The sequence below is a fragment of the Oncorhynchus tshawytscha genome, linkage group LG03, assembly GCF_018296145.1.
Source record: "Oncorhynchus tshawytscha isolate Ot180627B linkage group LG03, Otsh_v2.0, whole genome shotgun sequence".
Classification (NCBI taxonomy): Eukaryota; Metazoa; Chordata; class Actinopteri; order Salmoniformes; family Salmonidae; genus Oncorhynchus; species Oncorhynchus tshawytscha.
In genome coordinates this window covers 3,555,364-3,561,948 of record NC_056431.1, presented here as the reverse complement: position 1 = coordinate 3,561,948, position 6,585 = coordinate 3,555,364, and the positions used below count along the sequence as shown (strand labels likewise).

The following is a 6,585-nucleotide window of genomic DNA, read 5'->3' as shown; positions in this document are numbered from 1 at the left end:
AGCCCGGTAGCCAGTCTATTTGTTCTCTAGCCCGGTAGCCAGTCTGTTTGTTCTCTAGCCAGGTAGCCAGTCTGTTTACGCACTAGCCTGGTAGCCAGTCTGTTTGTTCTCTAGCCCGGTAGCCAGTCTGTTTGTTCTCCAGCCAGGTAGCCAGTCTGTTTAAGCACTAGCCGGGTAGCCAGTCTGTTTGTTCTCTAGCCCGGTAGCCAGTCTGTTTGTTCTCTAGCCAGGTAGCCAGTCTGTTTACGCACTAGCCTGGTAGCCAGTCTGTTTGTTCTCTAGCCCAGTAGCCAGTCTGTTTGTTCTCCAGCCAGGTAGCCAGTCTGTTTAAGCACTAGCCCGGTAGCCAGTCTGTTTGTTCTCTAGCCCGGTAGCCAGTCTGTTTGTTCTCTAGCCAGGTAGCCAGTCTGTTTACGCACTAGCCTGATAGCCAGTCTGTTTGTTCTCTAGCCCGGTAGCCAGTCTGTTTGTTCTCCAGCCAGGTAGCCAGTCTGTTTAAGCACTAGCCCGGTAGCCAGTCTGTTTGTTCTCTAGCCCGGTAGCCAGTCTGTTTGTTCTCTAGCCAGGTAGCCAGTCTGTTTACGCACTAGCCTGATAGCCAGTCTGTTTGTTCTCTAGCCCGGTAGCCAGTCTGTTTGTTCTCCAGCCAGGTAGCCAGTCTGTTTAAGCACTAGCCCGGTAGCCAGTCTGTTTGTTCTCTAGCCCGGTAGCCAGTCTGTTTGTTCTCTAGCCAGGTAGCCAGTCTGTTTACGCACTAGCCTGGTAGCCAGTCTGTTTGTTCTCTAGCCCGGTAGCCAGTCTGTTTGTTCTCTAGCCAGGTAGCCAGTCTGTTTACGCACTAGCCTGGTAGCCAGTCTGTTTGTTCTCTAGCCCGGTAGCCAGTCTGTTTGTTCTCCAGCCAGGTAGCCAGTCTGTTTAAGCACTAGCCTGGTAGCCAGTCTGTTTGTTCTCTAGCCCGGTAGCCAGTCTGTTTGTTCTCTAGCCAGGTAGCCAGTCTGTTTAAGCACTAGCCTGGTAGCCAGTCTATTTGTTCTCTAGCCTGGTAGCCAGTCTGTTTGTTCTCTTTGCAGGTAGCTAGTCTGTTTAAGCTCCCTAGTCGTTGCCATCCAGACATGAAAACACAATGTAATAGTGTCTCCTGCACTCAAACCCTGTTAGGATCAATACTCATCCATCAACTAACACTTGGGTTTGTCACACTGATGGCACACACGAACACACAAACACACACAGATGTCCGCACACACACACACACACACACAGGCATGCTCGCACACACATGTAACAGTATAACTTTAGTCCATCCCATCACCCCGACCCAGGAGCGAACCAGTCACCCACGAAGCATCGTTACCCATCACTCCACAAAAGCCACGGCCCTTGCAGAGCAAGGGGAACCACTACTTCAAGGTCTCAAAGCGAGTGACGTCACCGATTGAAATGCTATTAGCGCGCACCACACATCGGTTCCACATGCTCAATGCCATCCGCTCCGATAAATATTCGCAAGATGCTTTGATACTACAAATCCCTCTACTGTTTATGAAATTAGAATTGACTTCTTAAACAAAAGCATCTGACACACAATGGCGTCCATGCTGATCCATGTATGTTTGAGTTGTGACACACAATGGTGTCTGATTCATAGAAGAGAAGACTTGTCTGGAGCTGGGATAAAAACCTAAATCAGCCTTTTCATTATCACCTCTCCTTTTCTCTCTCTTTCTACAGCCTTTTATTTGTCTCTCTCTTCCTCCATCCTCACTGCCGATCACACTCCCCTGGTGTACCACTGGAAGAACAGAGGAGCAGAGAGATGGAGCATGAAGAAGGGAGGCAGTTTCCCTCAGGCTATTAAAAAGAGGAGAAAGAAAGAAATTCAAACCAAGAATATCAAGAAGAAAGAGGAAAGCAAGAAAGCGAGACAGGATTCTTCAGGGAGTAAGAGGAAGAGACAGTGAGAGGGAGGGAGAGAGAGAGAGGTAGCAGGGAGAGAGAGAGAGAGAGAGATAGGTAGGTAGGTAGGTAGGTAGAGAGAGAGAGAGGGGGGAGGGAGAGAGAGGGGTAGCAGGGAGAGAGATAGATAGAGAGAGGTAGAGAGAGAGAGAGGGGGGGGAGAGAGATAGAGGGGGAGAGAGAGAGGTAGCGGGGAGAGAGATAGAGAGATGTAGAGAGAGAGAGAGAGAGAGAGAGAGAGAGAGGGGGGGGGTAGAGAGAGAGGTAGAGAGAGAGAGAGTCCAGCTAGCCTTATTACACTCACCATTACCCAGACAGATGAGGTATCAGTAACCTCTCACTGCCGTTACTTCTACTGCTGCTACTTCTACTGCTGCTGCTACTGCTGCTACTTCTACTGCTGCTACTGTTGCTACTGCTTCTACTGCTGCTACTTCTACTGCTGCTGCTGCTTCTGCTGCTACTTCTACTGCTGCTACTGCTGCTACTGCTGCTACTTCTACTGCTGCTGCTTCTTCTACTGCTGCTACTGCTGCTACTTCTACTGCTGCTACTGCTGCTACTTTTACTGCTGCTACTGCTGCTACTTCTACTGCTGCTACTGCTGCTACTGCTGCTACTTCTACTGCTGCTGCTGCTGCTACTTCTACTGCTGCTACTGCTGCTACTTTTACTGCTGCTACTGCTGCTACTTTCTACTGCTGCTACTGCTGCTACTTCTACTGCTGCTACTGCTGCTACTTTTACTGCTGCTACTGCTGCTACTTTACTGCTTCTACTGCTGCTACTGCTGCTACTTTTACTGCTTCTACTGCTGCTACTGCTGCTACTGCTTTACTGCTGCTGCTTTGCTGCTACTTCTACTGCTGCTAGTGCTGCTACTTTTACTGCTGCTACTGCTGCTGCTGCTGCTGCTACTTCTACTGCTGCTACTTCTACTGCTGCTACTGCTGCTACTTTTACTGCTGCTACTTCTACTGCTGCTACTTCTACTGCTGCTACTTTTACTGCTGCTACTTCTACTGCTGCTACTGCTGCTACTTTTACTGCTGCTACTGCTGCTGCTGCTACTGCTGCTACTTCTACTGTTGCTACTGTTGCTACTGCTGCTACTGCTGCTACTTCTACTGCTGCTACTGCTGCTACTTCTACTGCTGCTACTGCTGCTACTTTTACTGCTGCTACTGCTGCTACTTCTACTGCTGCTACTGCTGCTACTTCTACTGCTGCTACTTCTACTACTTTTACTGCTGCTACTGCTGCTACTGCTGCTACTTCTACTGCTGCTACTGCTGCTACTTCTACTGCTGCTACTCTACTGCTGCTACTGCTGCTACTTCTACTGCTGCTACTGCTGCTACTTCTACTGCTGCTACTTCTACTGTTGCTACTGCTGCTACTTCTACTGCTGCTACTGCTGCTAATTTTACTGCTGCTACTGCTGCTACTTCTACTGCTGCTACTTCTACTACTACTGCTGCTACTGCTACTGCTGTTACTTCTACTGCTGCTACTGCCTCACACTGACCCAAACACACTACCCATACCCAACAGCTGAGCTACTTACTGCCTCCCTGCCCAGGAGTCACTAACCCACCAATCACTGACCCCCGGCAGGGTAGCCTAGTGGTTAGAGCGTTGGACTAGTAACCGGAAGGTTGCAAGTTCCCCTGAGCTGACAAGGTACAAATCTGCCGTTCTGCCCCTGAACAGGCAGTTAACCCACTGTTCCTAGGCCGTCATTGCAAATAAGATTTTTTTCTTAACTGACTTGCCTAGTTAAATAAAGGTTAAAAAAATAAAATAAAAACACTACCCCCACTACCCTACCAAATACTGACCCAAACACTACTACTGCCCACTACCCCACCAATCACACAGCCCGCAAAGCCAACCATTTCTCCCATTAAGTTCAGCAGATACAAATGAGAAAACATTCTGAAATGGAAAACAGAAATCATTATTCTAACTGGACAAGTTATTGGACAACCGTTTTTGAGCCTACAGCACCATGACAGTGGACACACCCATTGGGTCAGATGAACCCCTCCCCTTCGGCTCACCTTGTTGTAAACGCCCCAGGACAGCTCTGTCTCAATCACCATGACGACGATGCCAAACATTCCAAAGATGAGTGCGTAGTCGCTCAGCCTCTTCCTCTTTCGAACAGCGCCCTCCGGTGGCCCAGTTTATAACCAATGTTCTGGTTCTTACGTTTAGAACTAGAAGCCTTGGCGCAGCTCCCCCTCGGCCCTACAGCCCCAACACCTCCTACACCTCCCTGCCTGCTCCCCCCTACCCCCCCTCCTGTGCCCCCTGCACTGCTTAAACCTCCCCTACTCCCCACCAAGGCGTGGTTCTGATGGTATATTGACATCTGATTGGAGGATGAGTCGGTGATATCATAACCCCTCGCGTAGGGCGAGTCCTCTTTTGATGAGATCACTATCTCTGGAGGATTCTGGGTTGGTTGATTGGAGGATGGCAAGGATGAGGAAGTGGGTGGAGCCTCTCTGTCCCGGTCCCGCCCTCCAATGGCAGTTGTGCCGGTAACAGGTGCTGCCCCGCCCTCTTTGGTGTCACTGCCGCTGTCTGATTCGATGAGGTTGCGTCTGGAGGCGCTGAGGCGACTGAGAGGTTTCATCACGCCGCCTGTGTATTTACAGGAGCTCATGGCGATCTCTGTGAAAGGGTTGCTGTCTCTCCGATGGACCAGCGGGCTGGCCTGACGGTGCTTACATCCCCTCTCTCTATCCCTGTCCCTCTCTCTATCCCTGTCCCTCTCTCTCTCCATGGAAGGGGAGTGTGAGGAGTAAAAGAGGGCGTTGTAGACTGGGGAGTTGTCTCCACTCAGGCTGTGCTGGGAACCCAGGCACGAGGACAGAGGGGTGCTGGTAGGGTGAAGGGCATTGGGGAGTGGGGGCAGGGGTTGACCCCCCACTGAGGACAGAGGCAGTTTGGGGAGGGAGGCCTTGGGCATGTTAGGTGTAGTGGGGGACCCATTCAGCCGGTCCAGGCTGGATCCCCCCCTGTGGTTGGAGTGGTTTGATCCCGGGTAGTTGCCGGTCATGGAGGAGTGGGAGATTCCACTCAGAGGGAGGGGGAACCGCGGGTCCTCGTCCTCACTGCCTCCCAGGAGAGTCAAGCTCAGAGAGGGAGGGGGCTCCATGGTGGGGGCCGGAGGGCAACAGGCCACTCTCTACCTAACAGAGAGACAGAGGGAGGAAAAGGAGAGAGAAAAATGGAAAGAGAAGTACAGAAGAAACATTAGAATTAGAAGAGAGATGGTGTTTAATTATGAAACAATGGAGAGAGGAAGGAAGAGAGAGAGATGGAGGAAGGGAGGCGTGGATGAGAGGGAGCACATGATGGATGAGAAGTTCAGATAGGATAGACTATAGCAAATTATCTGGACGTGTACAAGGCAAATCCGATCATTAGTGAAAAATGATTCTTTTCAAAGTATTGACTTTATTGAGCACAGTTGAATACTGATCCCCTAGAATGCATGCTTCTGTCAAATCTGTGTTTATATGTATCCTATAGCTTACATGGCAAGGATCTTTCAATTCACTTTTATTCATTCTTAAACTACCTTCCTAAAATCTCACAGATTATCTCACACCCAGACACCATGCATTCTTTGTCTTTCTCTCCCCAAAACCCCCTCTCTCTCTCTCTCTCTTCCTCCTCCTACCTTCTCTTCCCCTTCTCTGTCCCCAGGTCAGTCGTGTTGAATCACTGGCTGGATGAAAATAGACCCCCACACTTTTTCTTTTTCATGTTGTCACGGCCATTCCATCATCTTTTGCTCCCCTTCTTCTAGGTGCGAGACCAGCGACAGGTCCTCACAGGAGACGGAGCGCTTTGATTTCTCCCAAATAATTCACTGGTTCCCTTCCTTCCCTCTGTGCTCGATGATTCCTTCCCTCAATTCGCCGTTGTAAAATCAACCAGTCTTTATCTCCGTCAGTCCATGGATCAATGAATTGATATCACGAATATCGATTATTTCAAATGTCCTTAAAAATGAAAGAACTGAATAATCTTTCATGATTATATTATGAACCTACTGTTGATATGAAAATCTCCGTCAGCATTCTCACCATATAAAATAACTGAATCGCTAGACTACTCGACATCTACATGCAAACATGCTATGCTAAACAGAGAAAGGTAGCCTATAAATGACAAATATGATTTACTATGCAACTCTTCCTTTACCTCACTCACTCATTCTATCGCTCACACTGTCTCTCCGAATATGTTTCTCTCAACTTCACTCTCTCTCGCTTGCTCTCGCTCTCTGCCTCCCCTCCCTGTAATTCTCATTGGACAGTCACTGGGTAATTATGAAGACAAGAAAAACTACAAACACATTTTTATCACGCCATCCAGACGTTCTTTCCCGTTGAACCCCATAATAATAAATCTAATATAAATTATATTACGCTAGTATGGATCATGATCACATAGGCTAATATTACTACTAGTTTATGTAATGCAACTGTTACATTTGCTCACAGTTCTCCGGGAAACTGTGTCATATAGCCTACATCCTCTCTGACAGCGTGCGGAATTCATTCGTTCTTGGGAGTTGCCAACACACAACTGATTTATTGTACTTAT

At 48.8% G+C, this 6,585-nt stretch overlaps 1 pseudogene; it reads right to left on the bottom strand.

Moving 5' to 3' along the window:
* Positions 1–6,260, bottom strand: part of LOC112239890 — a 97,163-nt pseudogene extending 90,903 nt beyond the window's left edge.
* Between the last annotated feature and the right edge of the window lie 325 nt (positions 6,261–6,585).